The 18838-nt window shown below is 44.2% G+C and overlaps 1 protein-coding gene and 1 pseudogene across 7 annotated transcripts in view; one reads left to right on the top strand and one right to left on the bottom strand.

Annotated features, from left to right (window-relative positions):
• The window catches only part of Ddhd1 (DDHD domain containing 1), a 74627-nt gene that overhangs the window by 47252 nt on the left and 8537 nt on the right, over positions 1–18838 (bottom strand). The window lies entirely within an intron of this gene.
• LOC114695951 lies at positions 6646–6950 on the top strand (annotated as a pseudogene).

The following is an 18838-nucleotide window of genomic DNA, read 5'->3' as shown; positions in this document are numbered from 1 at the left end:
GTGCCCACACACGGCTTATTTTGTGTACAGCCCTGCTTTAGCCGTCCTGGTTTCTCTGGGATCTTGGACACAAGCGCTATGTCCACCTGCATCTCAGTTGTGTGCAAGAGGAACTCCCAGGAAGCACTACTTCACCGCCCGTGTTAACGCTGCGGAGGGAGCGGCAGCACCGCCCCAGTGGCTGCCTGGGCTTCTCCCAGGCCTGAGTGTGCCTGCCTGATTGGCTGGGTGTGCTGCAGTGCCATGACCACACCAGTTTCTGACGCTCATTCTCTGATTCAGAAAACAAACACACACCTGTCCGCCTACTCTCTAAGGACAAGAACGGGAGGATTTTAGAGGCCCGATGCCTCACTGAAGAGTAACATGCATCCAGAAAAATAGACCACCACATGCACAGCAATTTACAAGTGTTAATACCCAGACTAAGGGAGGGTTCCAGAAGGTTCCCTCCTACATCAGGTATAAGCCTTCACTCCTCACTAAGGGAAACGCACCCAAACTACAGGACCACAGAGTAGTTCAGCCATTCCTATATATATATATATATATATATATATATATATATATATATATATATGTATGAATGAATGATGGCTTTCTCTCTCCTCCAGCCAAGCAAGATGCCCAAAGGAAAGAAGGCCAAGGGGAAGAAGGTGGCCCCAGCTGCCAATGTGAAGAAACAGGAGAACAAAAAAGGTGGTGCATCCTCTGTTGGAGAAAAGGCCTAAGGACTTCGGCACTGGGCAGGAAGGACATCAGCCCAAAGAGACCTCACCCGCTTCCTCAAATGGCCCCAATACAGTGGCTGCTGTGGCAAAGGACCATCCTCTATAAGCAGCTCAAAGTACCTCCTGCCGTTAACCAGTTCCCTCCGGCCCTGGACCGGAAACAGCTACCCAGCTGCTTAAGCTTACCTACAAGTACAGGTCAGGGACAAAGCAGGAGAAGAAGCAAAGGCTGCTGGCCCGTGCTGAGAAGAAAGCTGCTGGCAAAGGGACGTCTGTCTAAGGGACTAAGAGACCACCTGTCTGTCCTTCAAGCGGGGTTAATACAGTCACTACCTCACTGGAAAACAAGAAGGCTGGTGGTGATCGCCCATGATGTAGACCCCACTGAGCTGGCCCTGTGTCGAAAGATGGAGGTTCCCTACTGCACTGTGGTAGTTTGATTGTCACTGGCCCCCATAATCTCATAGGGAGTGGCACTATTAGGAGGTGTGGCTTTGTTGGAGTGGGTATGGACTTGTTGAAGTGTGTCACTGTGGGGGTGAGCTTTGAGGTTTCCTATGCTCAGGATACCGCCAGTGTCTTAGTTCACTTTCTCTTGCCTTTGGATCAAGATGTAGAATTCTCCAGCACCACGTCTGCCTACATGCCGCCATGTCCCACCATGATGATAATGGATTGGACCTCTGAACTGTAAGCAAGCCACCCCCATTAAATGTTTTCCTTTATAGGAGTTGCTGTGTAGGGGTTGGGGATTTAGCTCAGAGGTTGAGCATTTGCCTAGCAAGTGCAAGGCCCTGGGTTCGGTCCTCAGCTCCGGAAAAAGAAAAAAAAGAGTTGCTGTGGTCATAGCGTCTCTTTATAGCAATAGAGACTCAAACTAAGACATGCATCATCAAGGGAAAGGCCAGGCTGGGGCGGCTGGTCCACAGGAAGATGTGCATCACTGTTGTCTTCACAGGGGTTAACCCGGAAGACAAGGGTGCTCTGGCTGAGCTGGTGGACGCTATCAGGACCAATTACAATGAGATCTGCCACCAATGGGGAGACAACATCCTGAGTCCTGAATCTGTGGCTTGCATTGCCAAGCTGGAAAAGGCAAAGGCCAAAGAACTCGCCACGAAACTGGGTTAAATGTACACTGCTAAATTTTCTGTACATTAATGCAATTACAAGATTAAAAAAATTAAACATGATATCACAACACAGTTTGTACTTCTTTGTTGTTTCTTTGGTTCAAAACACGAGGCTTTATCACCATCCATCCATCCCTCCCCACAGGTGAAGGTCAGAGCGAGTTCTCCCCTCCCACCATGTGGAGATCCAGAGACTGAATTTAGTGTCAGGTATTTTCACAAGATGAGCCACTAACCAGCCATTAAAAAGCGTTATTTAATGGGTAAAGCACTTGTCAGGGATTATCCAACATTAGACAGCCATAGCCACATTCCTGGCCTACTTATTTCTACCACTAAGCCGATTCTAAATAATGTAGACACATTGGACAATTACTCTCTAATTACATGCTGTGGGTTACCCAGTGAGGACTATATCTCCAGGATTGCTGAAGCTTGGGATGGTTGTGTCCTCGAAAGTCTATTTGTTAAAGACTTGCTTCCGGGATTGTTCTGCTAATTGGAATTTAGTGGGTGGAGCCAAAGATGCTTCTAAAAATCGTATACAACCCAGCTCCTTCCTTCCCACTCCCACCAACAAAGAAGTATTGGGCTCAACATGTCAACAGTGCAGACACTAAGAACTCTTTTTTTTTTTCCTTCTAAAGACAGTAGTCTGCCAGGATGCCCTCAAACTTGTTATCTAGCTGAAGACAGGTGGCCTTGAACTTCTGATTCCCCTTCCTCCCCAGCCCAAGTGCTAGGATTTACATATAGGTGTGTGCTACCGTATCTGGCTTTTTCTCAAAGACTAAATATCAGTAATCTTCATAGAACAACTGTACTTCTAGCATGTATTTACAGGAATGTGCTAAACTGTCCAGAGACACAGCCAAGATATTTATTCCGGTACTGTTATAATAGAAAGGAAAGCATAATAAAACACACCTATACTACCAAGAAAACAAACTCACACTGGAGAGGACAGAGGGAAAGCTTACCATGGTGGGAGTGTAAACTGGTTCAGCCATTACAGAGGTTTTCAAAAACTAAAGATAAAGTGCCTGCCATATGATCCAGCTATACCACTCTTGGCATATTTCAAAAGGACTTTATGTCCTATCACAGAGATACGTGCATGGCCATGTTTATTGGTGCTCTAGTCATAATAGCAAGGAAATTTAATCAGCCTAGCTGTCCATCAACAGATAAATGGATAATGAAAATGTGGTACATACACATGACACAATTTTATCCAGCTCTAAAGGAAAACAAAATTATGAAATTGACAGGAAAATGGATGGAACTGGAAAATATATCGAGTAAGATAAACCAGGCTAAGAAAGGCAAATATGACATGTTCTCTCACAGAGGGATCCTAACTTAATTATGTGGAGTGAGCATGGTTAGAGAGCAGGAATCTAGAAAGGGGCCCATGAACACAGGGGTAAAGGTTGAGAGGGAGGTGGTGGGAAGACAGTAAAACACATGAAGTATGAGAGTGGAACGCAAAATACCAGGAGTGTAAGCTCACCTACGGGGCTGAGGGGGCTGAGGAGATGGAGAGGACTGAGTGAAGCAGGGGATGACCAACTCAGACTAAGTACAGACGAGAATGCTACAGGGAAATCGGGTACTCTGCATGGTGAGTAACAATAAAAAGCAAACAAAACATCCACGGCCTATCAACAAAGAACTGGATAAATACATGGGATGGCTAGATGACGCTGTGGGCAGAGGTGCTTGCTGCTGAGTCTGAGACCTAATTCACACACGCTCACTATGGTACGTGGTTCACGGCACTTGTTTGTGGTTTCCTGTAAAAGATCCTGATCACAAGGTAACCGGCATATCACTGACTTCACAAAGCCACACACCCATGTGCTTAAGCCACTACTGCTGTGGCTTTCCAAACGAGGTGCTGCAGCATCTGAGGTGCACAGACACACATCCTGTGTGTGCTGCTCGAAAATGTCCCCCTACTTTGTAGTTACCATGGCAAGCCTGGACACATCTGCCACACGATGGACTTACAACAGGAGACCCAGGAACAGTGGGTTAGTGGAGGTGAAAGCATGTATCTGACTAGATTAATACTGCTTCTGTTTGCAACAATACCCAGGGGAAGTCACTTTAAACTTTAAGACTAAGGCTTTTCATTGCTACCTGTCCATCAGAACACAACTAAGTCGTTATCTGAAATGCAACATTTGCCCAAATCATAGGAAGTGGTTCTCAACCTTCCTAATACTGTGACTCTTTAATACACTTCCTCATGTTGTGGTGACCCCCAACCATAAAATGATTTTTGTTGCTGCTACAAACTGTAATTTTGCTACTGTTATGAATAGTAATGCAAATATCTGATATTTCTGATGGTCTTAGGTGACCCCTGTAAAAGGATAATTCGACCCCAAAAGGGGTCACTGACAATCCACAGCTTGAGAACCGCTGGTTTAGAGAGAAGCCCTGACCATGTAACAAATAAAAGTGTGTGGGTTCTTCTTGATTGGAAAACCATTTCAAGGTTCGTTTTCTGCTATAAATATTCTATTTACACAAATGCACGAGTGACTCTCATGTGTGGGTGTGGAAATCTGATAGAAACCTGGTAGAATATGATAGAATGTGATATAAAAGATGTATTCTTTTGTGTTTGGGTGAAATGTTCTGTAGGTATTTTTTAGGTCCATTTGATTCATAAGATCCGTTAGCTCCAGTACTTCTGTTTAGTTGTCTGGATGATCTCTATTGGTGAGAGCAGGGTACTACTGAAGTCTCCCACTATCAATGTAGGGGGATCAGTGTGTGTTTTAAGTTTTAGTAATGTTTCTTCGTGGGTGCCCTTACATTTGAGGCATAGATGTTAAGAACTGAAATGTCACCTTGGGTGGATTTTTACTTTAATGAGCCCCATCTCTTTTGATTAATTTTGGTTTGGAGTATGTTTTGTTACATACTAGAATGGCTACATCAGCTTGCTTCTTGGGTCCATTTGATTGGAAAATCTTTTTCCAACTTTTCACTCTAAGACAATGTCTATCTCTGACATTGAGGTGTGTGGTGTGTTTCTTGTATGCAGCAGAAGGATGAATTTGTTTTCATATCCATTCTGTTAATCTGTGTCTTAGTTAGGGTTTCTATTGCTGTGCTGAAACATGATGACCAAAAAGCAAGTTGGGAGGAAAGGGTTTTTTTGGCTTACACATCCAGATCATAGTCTATCATTGGAGGAAGTTAGAACAGGAACTTAAGCAGGGCTGGAACCTGGAGGCATGAGCTAATGCAGAGGCCATGGAGGAGAGCTGACTACTGGCTTGCTCCTTTTCATAAATCATGTTTAGAGTTACCACTAATAACCACATGACCGAGTCTATACTAGGCTGTTTTGAGATTTCCCCTGTCAATGGAATTAATCCAAATCTCTCCACTTTAGCCAAAGGCAGACTCTTTGGACATGGGCAAAAAGCAGCCACTTTCTTCACCAAAATAACAGGAACAATCTCTAGGCCACATATTAATATTCTCATCTGGCAGCTCTTGATCCAGGCATCCACAGTTCAAATCATGCTCAGCACTACGTCTTCCATGTTCCTACTAGGATGGCCTGTTAAGCAGCACTTAATGCATTCAACTGCTTTTCTAACTCACTTTCCCAAGGTCTCTATTCCTTCAAACAAAAGCATGGTCAGGTCTGTCACAATAATACCCCAGTCTCTGGTACCAATTTCTTAGGGCTTCTACTGCTGTGAAGAGATGATCACAGCAATTCTCATAGAGGAAAAACATTTAATTGGGGTGGCTTACATTTTCAGAGGTTTAGTCTATTTTCATGGTACAGCATGGTGGTATGCAGACAGACATGGTGCTGGAGAAGTGGTGGAGTGTCCTGCATCTTAACTCACAGGAAGTGGTCTGAGACACTGGATGCAGCTTGAGCATATATGAGACTTCAAAGTCCGCCTCCACAGTGACACACTTTCTCCAACAACACCACATCTACTCCAATAAAGCCACACCTCCTAATAGTGCCACTCCCTTTGGTGGTCATTTTCTTTCAAACCACCATAGTTTGTATCTTTTTATTGGAGAGTTGAGTCAATGAAATGATATTTTACTATACTCATAGATCGGTGCCTAGCCCAATCATCATCAGAGAGGCTTTACACAGCCTCTTTATGGGAGCAGATGCAACAACCCACAGCCAAACATTAGGCGGAATGGAACTTGGGGAAGCCCAGGGAAGATGGATAGGAAGGACTGTAGGAGCCAGAGGGGTCAAGAATATCATGAGGATTTGGCCCACAGAATTAACTAAGCAGGGCTAAAAGGGGCTCACAGAGATTGAAGTAACAGTCTTGGAGCCTGCATGAGTCTTTGCTAAGTCCTCTGCATCTATTTTGTGGTTATTTAGCTTGGGTTTTTTGTGGGACTCCCAACAATGAGAGTAGGGGTATCTATGACTCCTCCATCTGCTTTTAGGACCCTTTTCTTCCTACTGGACTGCCTCATCCAGTCTTAATATGAGGGTTTGTGGCTAGTCTTATTGTAACTTGTTATTCCGAGTTCGGTTGATCTCCCTGGAAGGCCTGTTCTTTTCTGAAGGGAAAGAGAGGAGCAGTGGATCTGGGGGAGAAGGAGGTGGGGAGGGTAGACTGAGAGGAGTGGAGGGAGGGGAAACTGTAGTAGGGATGTAATACATGAGAGAGGAATAAATAAAAAAAGGTGTGTTAGAAAAGAAAAACATGTATGTATAAAAGGTTACCTTAGCCTCTTGTAGTTGCCCTTGGAGAATAGCAGCCATGGCCCTGCGTCACCCCATGGCCGGGGGCCTCAACAAGGGCCACAAGGTGACAGAGAAGTCAGCAAGTACAGGCACTCGGCCAGCACCATGTACCCCTCACCAAACACACCAAGTTCCTTCGGGATGAGTGTGGCTTCGTGCCCTATGAGCAGAGCCATGGAGCTGCTCAAGGTGTCCAAAGACAAGCATATGCTCCAGTTCATCAAGAAGAGGATGGGCATGCACATCTACACCAAGAGGAAGCAGGAGGAGCTGAGCAACATGCTGGTAACCATGAGGAAGGCGGCGGCCAAGGACTGGTGACCCCTTCCTCGATAAATGTCACACACACACACACACACACACACACACACACACACACACACACACACCCTATATTAACCACAAGTCAGAGGAAAACAACTTTAGGATTCTTACAGCAGGTGTATTTCTGAGGACAGTTTATATCCTATCATACTGTGTATGTGTGAGACAAGCAAAGAAGATCTGAGAGACTGAGTCTGGTTAGCATCATGCTCTTACAGCTTTCTTAGGCCTAATGCACACCTAGAAATCTGCAGACAAGGCCTCCCTGTGTAGCTCTGGATGGCCTTGAACTCAGGTCAGCCGCCTTCTATCCCTGATCGCCGCACCACACCAGGTTATGAGTCATTTCACAGAAACTTCCAGGGCAAGTCTGACCACAGAGAGGGAAGACGTCACTGCACAAGGGGAAACAGGAGTGGTGGATTATTGCTATCCAAGAGAAGAAGAAACCAGCAAGAATTAGGAGGGAAAAAAGACACAGAGGAAGAAACTATAAAAGACCTGGAGGACAGAAAAACAAGGTGGAAAACTGTCTTTTATTTGAACCCTTACTGTAAACGCACATCGAGGAACTCTGACTTTATCTTTCATAGATTCACTGCTTTAAAAGATGGCCAGACCGTTCCCAGAGATGCCTCCTTCAGCTATTACATGCATATTAATTAATGTACCATTTCCACACAATCATCTCTTATAATGTTTTATTAAAGACAAATGCATTTTGGCTGGCGAGGTGGCTCAGTGGGTAGGGGTGCTAAGTCTGAGGACTAAATTCGATCCCTAACAGGACAGGTTGTCCTCTAACATCCACATGCATGCTATGACTGACTGACCCCCCCCACACACACACACACTAAAAGTAACAAGGAGAAAAGGGAATCCTATGTTACAATTTAGGCTCCAGATACATATTTCTCCACTATAGCAGAAATTATATCCCATGAACATCTTTATTTTCTTAACAATATGCAGGACTGGGTAGGTAATGGTGACAATTCTCCCTTGTGGCCACAGCATAGGCACTGGGCTCTACAACACTGTGATTCTTTAGGAACCTGAGCAGTGCAGAATCTGGCTTTCCTGTGCAGGTCACTGCAAGCTGCCAAGCATCAGTAAGACAAGAGGGGTAAGTTGGTATAAAGTAACAACTTATTATCAAAACAAACGAATTACGCTCAAAGAATCTGTCACTTCAATGTCTGCACTTACTTCAAGTTCATTTTACAGAAATATAAAGTTTGAGTTACTCAGACATAACATTGGTTGGCATCTCCCATTAAAATCAGTAAAATACAACAATGTATTGGTTATTGAAATGTAGTGTTCTGGCTAATTAATAAAAGACAACTGTCTAATCATAAAGGTCGGGAAATTTTCTCAAGTATTTAACTTCCTTAGTAAAGGAACGTGCTTCATATAATTGGACATTTTCTAGCTAATGCTTTCATTTACTATGAAAAGAAGCCAGTTGTGGCCCCCACCAGTGCTGTAGAGGAGGTAGAATGGATGTGGTGTCATCGTCTACGTCACCACTCTAAGCTTCGTTCACCAGCCATCTGTATCTCTTTGAGACAAGCAGAAGATGTTACATTGGCCAGTTTGTCTTTGCTCAGGTGACTTCCTTCCCAAAGATGTAGCCATCTACTATGGCAATTATGCTTTTCACACGTTCTCAATACCCACGGCAGCCAGGACATTTCACCTGCTGTTCTACGGAAGTATTTAGCTGCCAGCCTGCTTACCAAAATCTAACAGCTCTGATTTCTAGCTTTACCTGTGACAGTCTCCAGAGCATCTACCTTTTATATTAACGCAGTGTGTAGAGCACACACATTCCTTGCTATCACAGGACAGCGGTAGGTTCTTCACAGCTATCATTAAGTGTGCTGGACTTGTGCAATACAATTGTCTGTGTGCTGTTTGTGGAATCCTGAAGGTACTTGAATATAAAGATAAACTAGCATTACCTGACAGAGAAATATGCAAAAATTTAAAGGTAACCCCTGCTGTATTAAAAAACAAGTAAAAAATAATTTAGGATCAGGAGGAAGGTACTTCGAATTTGTCTGACCATTCTGTCTGTTTTTTTTTTAAGGGTACATTCTATAAATAGAAAATAGAAGTCAATTAAAAAATACAGGCAGGAGGTGGGGCTGGTGAGGGGGCTCAGCGCATAAGACTCTTGCTGTAAGACAACTGGAGTTTGATCCTCAGAGCCCAGCAGCGTGAAGGAGAGAACTGGGTCCTGAAAGCCGTCCTCCAATTTTCCCATGTGCCATGACACAGTGTGCTACACACACACACACACACACACACACACACACACACACACACACACCATATATATTATATATATATATACACACATATACATATATATGCATATACAATAGATTGAATAAAAACAGGTCTACCTATGCAAACTATGTCATGGAGATAAGGGGGGTTCTCCGGCCTCCGGTGGGCTCACTGCTCAGCTCGAGGGCTGCACCCTTCCATTTCAACAGTCCACAGTGCTGACAAAGTGTCACCTTTGTCAGTTAGGGAAACTTCCCTGGGCACTGTATCCCTGGGCTGTTTTGTGTGACTTATTCAGCACAGCCTTGGAGGCTTACAGTGATGTCCAAGTTCAGGTTACTTCCACCAGCAGGGGGTCAATTTCCAGCATTCTTTAAAGGGATAGCTTCAGTGGCCTCTGCCAGTTTCAACTAGGTCTGAATCTTTACCTTCCCAGGAATGCTCTCTTTCTCAATCCCATGGTTAAGTGGCTGCTACCTGTACCTTCTACCTCTGTGTTCTTTAAATAATTACCTTTGCCTTACTAATTCCTCTATTAATAGATATTTGTGTTATTCTTTCTGTTAAAACTAGTGAAGAATTTCTGACTTTTCATTGGCCTTCTATAGCAAGACTTTCTACAGAAGAGGAAACTTACATAGTTAAGCTGGTAACACATAAAGTATGCTCTGCTCAGATCCACTGGTAATCATCAGAGATGTACAGTGTTCGGCTGGACAGCTCACTCCTGCTTGATCAGGAAAGCCCCATTTCTCTCTCCTCTCTCTCTCTCTCTCTCTCTCTCTCTCTCTCTCTCTCTCTCTCTCTCTCTCTCTCTCTCAGCTCACTCCTGCTTGATCAGGAAAGCCCCATTCCTGTCTCTCTCCTCTCTTCTCTCCTCTCTCTCTCTCTCTCTCTCTCTCTCTCTCTCTCTCTCTCTCTCCAAACCACGCCCTCTCAAGAGACTCGGAACAAAGGGAAGGCACCAAAGAGCCCAGTTCCTCATTCTTAGCTCCTCTCCTGAAGTTGCCAGCTGCCCAAGTACTGAGCACTCCAGCTTTTGACCATATGTGGGCACAAACCCAGCTTGTGGCGGACATGTCACCACCCCTTGCCTACAGGCGATATGAGCTCCCTGCTTCAGTTCAGGAGTGTGACTTCTGCCTTAATCTCTGGGACTGGAGGACTCACCTGGGAGTTGCTTTGCTCAAATAAATCTGTTCTTTACTTTTTCAGTTTGGCTTGATCTGGCTTACTGTGTCGGTGGAGAAACTATTACAGTGTACAGAAAACCTATTAGACAGATTTGCAACAGCTCCAATTCTGGCACAGGCCCCCAAGGGGTGCATAGAAAGATGTGTGCTGCAGCAATGTTCACAGCAGCCCCTAACCATGAACAACTTAAATGCCAAAGAGGAAAGTCAAGGGGCATACTCATACAATGGAAATAGGCAGATTCCGTGAATCAGCAACTTATCTCTGAACTAAAAACCAAGTTGCAGAAGGATACAAATACAATAGTCCTTTACAGACAAAACTACAGTAAGCCCAAAGTGCCAACAGGGATTAGTAACCTAAATAATGCGAAGGAATACAGACTAGGGTGGCTGTGTCTAGAATGAAAACAGTGGCTAGAGCGGTCATAGAGGAGATTTTGATTTATCTGTGATGTTTAATGTTTAAACTAAGTAAAGAGGTTATTGTTGATTATGCTGTTTTTTTTTACATGTTTGTGATATATAATTAAAATAATAAACTATTTAGGTGAATGATAAAACATAAAGTTAACAAATATTCAACTAGTAAATGGAATGAAGGAGAGTAAATTAGGGACTGAGTATCGAAAGCTGTCACACATCAGGATTCCTGGAAGCCAGTTCACTCACTGGAATCTGTGATTTGGAGGAATGTAGGATGAGCGTAAACAAATGACTGTTCTAACAGTCAGCTCAGCTTCACTGCAGTGCCACAACCGGTCTTCCAAAACCAACAGACCTCCAAATATACCATGGGTCATACTGGAAAGTTACCATCCACTGAGAACGCTAAGCCATGCTTAAATGAATGCCAATACTACCTACCACTAGCCACGCTTAGGCAAACTTACAAGTTTCACGGAGGTAGAAAATGCTAGCTGTAGTTATACACTGAACACCACCTGCTCTGGTTCCTTTAGGGTTTGAAAGCCCACCTGTCTGTGGGCCAAGGCTAACGGCCTCACTATCAACCAGTTTGCCAGAGCTGCCTGAACAAATACAACAGGCCTAGAGACTCACATCAGTAGAAATGTGTTTTGTCGTAACTGGAGTCTCGGTGCCCCAAATACAGGGGTTGGCATCTTGAGATCCCACAAAGCCTCAGGCAGTCACGGGCCTCTCTGCTTGGCTTGTGGGTGCTCACTGTCGCATTGTCCACACAGTCCTTCCTTCGTATGTGTCTAAATTTCCTCCTCTCACCCAGTTGCAGCTGACTGGGGCAGATTGGGGTTTACCTGTCGGCTTGATTCCAACACCACCAGTATCACCTGCACTCACACTCTAAGGATTGGAGGGTGGAGTTGTAGGGGGACACAATCCAATCCATAATAGTCCCCAAAGTTCTACCACATGATCTCTTCAGACCTTCATACTGCACTCATAGTTCTGTGAATTTTAATTAATAGATGACAGATGTTAGATGTTCTTAGCATCTCTTCCCCTTGAATCTGGAGGATAGACTTTATATCATAACTCACTACATACTCAGCCTCCCAAGTTCACTGTTTTGGTAGATTTATGTATGCAGAATTTTATATGCTTAAGGAAAATTCTATATCCAAGTACTTGGATTACATAAAAATAAGTTGGTATAATGTACATAGCTGTAGAAAGAAATTGTGCTAAAAGATGGAGTAAAAACATTCAGTCACCTGAGCTCTTAGTGTGAATTTTAAAATAGTGGAGATCATCAATTCTATACTGACAACATCTGCTCTATTTACAACACAGCCATTGTATACAAAGCCACAATGCTGACTAAAATAAAAATGAATATGCACTACCATACCTGGACTTTTTAGAATGAGAAAAGTATCATTTGAACACACGCTCTCTTTCTATTCAACATGTTTTCTGTAATTTTAACCAGTGGTTTCCAAACCTGTCCAAAGTATCAGAAGTCACTTGAGTTGGAACTAAAAGACAGGCTTTTCAGAATCCTCACTAAACACCCATCTCTGGAGATAGCATCAACCAATACATGTCTTTAATGAAGAGCTCCAGGTTATAGGGTATGCAAGAAAATGCTCAAGAGTAACGACTGGCTCACAACCAGGTTAAACCAGACATTTCCACACTTGGTCACTCATCGAAGATTTTTTTTTTTAAAGTAATTTTAACATACTCTCATACATATATATATTTACAAATTATGCATGTATACTAGTGTTATAAAAATTCTTTATTAATTATAGGGTATAAAAATTGGAAGGATAAAATAGAAATTAAATAAAATCCTAATATTTCAATTGTAACACCCCCAAAAGCAGTGTTGACACACTCCATTTTAGAGGCTACTGGTTTACAGTCTCTTTGCACCCTGAATCTCAGCATGCTCTTCTCCTGAACTCTAGACTTATGCCCTCAACTGCCATGGGTATTTTGGTCCAGCTGAAGCAGGCTCCTTTTCTCTGCCACCACAGGCTGGGGCTGGGCTGGATCAGGTGAAAAGAGCAGAGCGCCTAGGCTGCTCCACACATCCTCCGCCCCATGAGGAACACAGCACTGTCCATTCATCCTATCACCTCCTCCCGTCCCAACCGTCCAGAGCGCCTAGGCTGCTCCACACATCCTCCGCCCCGTGAGGAACACAGCACTGTCCATTCATCCTATCGCCTCCTCCCGTCCCAACCGTCCAGAGCGTCCTCGTGGCCGGCCGGCTGTCTCAGAGCACTCCGCTAACTCCCTAGCGACTCTCCCTCATTCTGAGTGCCCTTCCCGGCTTTACACTTTCTTTCACACTGCTGCCAAAGTGGCAATCTAAAATGCAAATTTCAGCTTCTCCATTTTACACCTGCCAAATGTTTCATTTTCACAAGATAAAATTTAAAAATTCAGCGTGACAAAGCTCACCCCAGTCTAGTGCGGATCTAGCTGTCTCTGACCCTTCTCTACTCCACTTCGATCGCTTCACGCCACACAATCTCTCAAAGTGCAACCATCCTCCTGACTCCAGGTTTTTAATTCATTCCTGTCGTGAGGACCTTTAAGACTCAAGCCAACCACATATTTCTCTATAGAGTCACTTGCCAGAGAAGGGTTTCCTCTTATCTGGAGACCACAGACAACAGATAAATAAGCATTGAATCACAGTAATTCAAGTTTTTAGAAACCATGGAAAGAAAACGCCTCAGTGCAAAGGATGAACCGTACTTAGGAGGATGGTAACAAATGCCACAGCCAAACTAACCGAGGGGCAAATGAATCTGAACCTGAGCTGTGAACTGAAAGGAAATCAAAAGAAAAGCTAGTCTTTCTAAAGAGGAGGAGCAGAAGAGGTAAGAAGAAGAAACGGGGGTTCTTATGGCGCAGGTCCAGAACGCTGAGAAGCACACAGAAAGCCGGACACTGAAGATACCGGGCAAGGCTGAAATCAGACACTGCCTTCAGCAGAGTGGCAACGGATCATAATGTCACCGCTCCACTCAGACCCCACTCTACATTACCACACTGCTTTGACTCAGAAGCTGTCTGAAGTCTCTCAAGCCACAGGAGCAGTTAAGTCTGACTCTATCCTCCTGGAATCTTCAGCCATCTGGCATCATTAAAACCCCATTTTTCTATCATCTCAAAATTCCAAATGAGTACCTCCTGCCAGGACAAGTGTAGAAGGCAGCCTGGGGAGCCCAAAGTCTGCTAAGACTTGAAGATGAGATCGTGTCATCCATCACACTGGGACTGGCGAGTTAATCTAGCATTCTGAGTTATTTCTTGGTGATACCAAGAAAAGGCAGGTCCTTCCTGCCTTTGTTACAATGGAGTTGTAAGAAGCAGACAGAGGAGGAGGTAGTGAAGCAGCTGTCTCAGTCATCTAGACTGCTACAGTGGAATACTATAAACTGGGCAGCTCACACATGGCAATTTCATCAGTTCTGGAGACTGGAAAGTGGAAGGTGAAGACTTCAACCAGGCAGACTCAGTGTCTGGTGAGGTCCCACTTCCCCCACCTGCATGCCCCAATACCATCACCCTGGAAGTTAGGATTCCAGGATGTGAAGTCTCAAAGTGCTATGAACACTTAGTCCACTGGAGGGCACAAAAAATTAAATGCAGCAACTGATTAAATTAGCCCGCGGGTATTATATCAGGAATAAAAGGGCTAGCAGCAGAGTTTTGATATAAAAAGTTAGCAGGCATTTTTACCCTATAGGCCCTAAACATGGCTAGTGAGGCAGCTCAATGTGGCAGACCCTTGATCTGTCCCCCACTTAAAGGGGTACTGTTGCTCATTCTAATTACACCTCCCCCCACAGAAAGACACAAAGTATTTGAGAGTACTCCATCTTGTCTCAGACATGCAGAAATACAGGAAGAAGAATTTAAAAGAATGGAAAGAGCAGGTGCCCGTAAGCTGGTCAATAGGTAAAGGTTCCTGCCACCAGTTCTGATGACCTGAGTTCAATCCCTGGGACCCACATGGTAGAAGCAGAGAACTGGCTTCCTCAAATTGTCCTCTGACCTCCATATGCACACCCCTACACAAACACATCATTTGTGCACATACACAAAATGATAATTAAGTGTAACAAAACTCTAAACAGCAGAGAGTTAGGCACTGTGCCACACCACACACCTTTAATCCCCGCACTTAGAAGGCAGAGGCAGGTGGATCTCTGAGTTTAAGGCCAACCTACTCTAGAGAGAGAGTGCCAGGAAAGCCAGGGTTACACAAAGAAAGCCTGACTCAAAAAAAACAAAAACAAACAAACAAAAAAAACAAAAAAGTAAATTTATTTTAAAAACTAAACAGAAAGGACAGAACAGTGTGTTAGTCTGGAAGAGCAGACCTCAGCTCCCAACAACAATGGAGAACAGATTGAGAAGGCAGCAATCCGTGGGACAAGTGCTACCACCGTCCACTGCTGGTGCCAGGGGACTTCCCAGGTTGTGATGTAGGGAAGACAACCTCAAAAGAACCTAGCAATTCTGCTGAGTTGCGGTCAGAATCTGTGGGTAGAACCCCGGGGCGTAGCGGGCCACAGAGAAGAGCAGTGGGAGCAACACAGGAGGCCTCAGAAAGTCTTTGGCTAAGTTCTGATTTATGCACACGGGGGAGAAAAGAGCCCTAGAAACTGAGTAGGTGTGACAATTCCCACAGATCATACAGGCTTGTGGGTGGCTTATGTTCCAAAAACCAGGCTATAAAGACTTGAATCGTTTAAAAAGGTTTTGATTTTTTAATTTTAGTGCACGGTGTTTTGCCTACACTTACGTTTGTACACCTCTTGTGTCTTCAGTGCTGAGGCCAGACAAGGGCATCAGATCCCTTGGAACTGGAGCTAGGGGTGGGTATGAACTGCTATGTGGGTGCTAGAAATTGAATCCAGGTCCTCTGGAAGAGCAGCTGGTGCTCTCGACCACTACCTCCCCAGCCCTGCGTTGATGCTTGTGAGGGTGAGCTTTACAGCCAAGATCTAGGTCAGAGTGTGAGCCTTGCAGATATCTTAGGCATGAAAAATGTGTATCATAAGACATGATGACCCAGGAACAATGAAATGGGTCAGAGGGAATTGTAAGTGCAAAGGCCCTGGGGCTAGACCTCACACTCTAGGATCAGTAAGTCTTTTGTAGTTGGAGTGCAGTGCTGGCAGGAGAGAAATAAACAGCAGGAGCTGTAGACGGGCTCAGAGATATAAGGAGTTAAGTGTGTGCTAAGTGTTCTTAACTGCTGAGCCATCTCTCCAGCCCCAAATCCAAGGGATCTTGACAAATGCCTTACAGGCATTGCCTCAGTAACAGGGATAAATTACTCTTATATTACAAACTGCTCTGACCCTAGAAATGATTGAAGGAAAGCCCTAGAATGTCAGCCTGACAGTTACTGTGTGGTGGAGCAAAGCTGAGAGGTATTACTGAGTCCTAACGGAGTCCTAGAGAATCCCACGGAGTCCTACATAGTCCTACAGAATGTTACAGAGTCCTACAGGGTCCTACAGAGTCCCGCAGAGTCCTATAGTGTCCCATAGAGTCCCAGAGAATCCTAGAGTCCTAGAGAATCCTAGAGTCCTAGAGAATCCTAGAGTCCTAGAGAATTCTAGAGTCCTACAAAATCCTACAGAGTCTTAGAGAATTCTATAGAGTCCTAGAGAATCCCAAGTCCTAGAGAATCCTAGGGTCCTACAGAATTCTAGGGTCCTACAGAATTCTAGAGTCCTAAGAACACCAACTGGGCTCTAAGCTCAAAGACAACCCCACCAGGAGGAGAAAACCAGCAGACAGCCCCTCATACCCCCACACAACACAGATGGTAAGGTTAGAAGAACAAGCTGTAAAAATAGTTTAAAAAAACAAAACAAAACAAGATTTTAAAACAACCATCCCATATCCTTGATGCATGAAGTAGAGGAAAATATGAACACAATGAAGAAGGAAACAAGGTATAGAAAATACCTAAACAACTTGTAGAAGTGAGAAATATATCGTACATGAAAAACATCTAAAATGAAATAAATTGATAGCTGATTAGAGATTAGAGAAGACCAGTGAAATTCTTCATGTTCAAAATAGGAAGCTGACAATAGAAAGTAATCATAGGAACTATCTAGAATGAAATACACAGAAAAGTACTAAAAGGAAAAATCATAGAGCTTGTGAAGTAAATCAAAATGCAGAGTGTGGTGACACATTGAATATACTAGATTCCAAGCCAAACTGTAAAAGAGAATAATTGTAATCAAATAAATATGGAGGGAAAAAAAAAAACTCCCCAAAGCCAAATGTTTTACTAATTAGATTAACACTACAAACCCAGGCACCAGAATCCCAACAAATCCTATGCAAATGGACTATGAAGAAAACCACTCCAAGGTACAATATGATCCAATTGCTGAAAGCCATCACTGGGAGGAAGACCAGGAGGACAAAAGATGGCTGACTGATGAACAATGCTAATAATAACTGCCAACTACTAGCCTAACTCCAGATGCCATTCTGGAGACAGAAGTCAACATTAGAACTGCAGACTCAAGCCTTCCGCTGTCTCCATCTCACCTGGTTATAGAAAGGCCTTGATGTGCGACTTCAGTGGGATTCCTCCAACTTTCTGGTGATGAAAACAAGTTTAAGGCGGGTGTATGGAAATATATTTATAGTACACGTCCACAAATTGGTGAATGTTGTCAAGTTTAAGCCAAAGTGGCTTTTGTAGAGCTATAGCTTTCCACATCTCTTTCTCACAAAGAAAACAGGCCTATCACATCACTTTCAATTTCCAAGAGACAAGGCTTCCAGGTCAAAAAGTTACACGAGCTTGGCTTCGTTATAGCAATTAACACTTACTTAGTCATGGAAGAACTCTACATATATTTCAATTGAATCTTTTGACACAGGAATGATCTCCATTTACAAAGAAGAAACTAGGCCACAGGTCATAACTTGTTCAAAGTCATGTGACTAAAGGATTTATTTAAGTAAAGAAACCTGACAACGAAGACCTGCTCTCTGAGCTTGCCCAGCTTTTCCTGCCAATGCTGGAAAGAGGTGGTTCTCCCAAACCCTTTACTAAGGGTAGAGTCAAGGTTATTTCAAGTTAGATGCCTACTAGATGCCAGAACCCGCTGTCAGTGCCTGCTGGCTTGGCTAGAGGTCAACTACAGGACTCCTGCGAAGTTTCCAGGCTGAGATCTCTACCGTATGAGGGACTGGTGTGAGCCATTTTTCTTTGCCAACATGGCAGAAAACCGAGAGCGCTGCTGGCTCCACCTCAAACGAAAAGTGGACAGACTTTTTTAAAGTTTTCCATTCTATCAAAATCCCAGAAGGTGGCAGAGATGACCTGTATGAGCTTTGGGGGTGGAGTCAGTCTCTCCAAGGCAGATGCTCAAGGTTTTGGAGTGTTTCTAAGGCAAAGAACTCCCTTCCCACCCCTGACACCCGCTGGGGCACTTCTCTGAGGTCCAAGCAGGGGAGATTCAAGACAGCTCAGACTTTTCAGGGGTCTGAGAGATCAAGTGAAAACCACGGCTTCTCTCAGGTTTGGGCAACAATAACCGGGACTCTATCTAGGACTCTGCCTACTTGAGGGGTGATTATCAAAACAACAGGCCAAGGAAATGTCACCTCAAAAAAGACTCTAAATTAAGAGAGCCAAGAATGTCAAGTAGCGCACAAATTTAGAGGGCGAGAACGGCAGGAGGATGGGGAATTTTCACTCATCCACTGCAGTGCTAAGAGGTGGAAAGCACTGGCCACCTTCTATGGGGAAACAAAGGCGTCGGTAAGCCAGGTTACTGTGTCCAGTCACATAGACAAGCAACGGCAGAGCTGGCGCCAGAGGCTCTTCAGTCCTGACTTTAAGGGCTACACAACGCTGCTTCTCTAGCAAAGCCAGTCAGCACTGAGGTAGACATGGCA

This window comes from Peromyscus leucopus, chromosome 9 (genome assembly GCF_004664715.2).
Source record: "Peromyscus leucopus breed LL Stock chromosome 9, UCI_PerLeu_2.1, whole genome shotgun sequence".
NCBI lineage: Eukaryota > Metazoa > Chordata > Mammalia > Rodentia > Cricetidae > Peromyscus > Peromyscus leucopus.
Note: the sequence above shows the minus strand (reverse complement) of the source record. Positions and strands in the feature narration are given on the sequence as shown.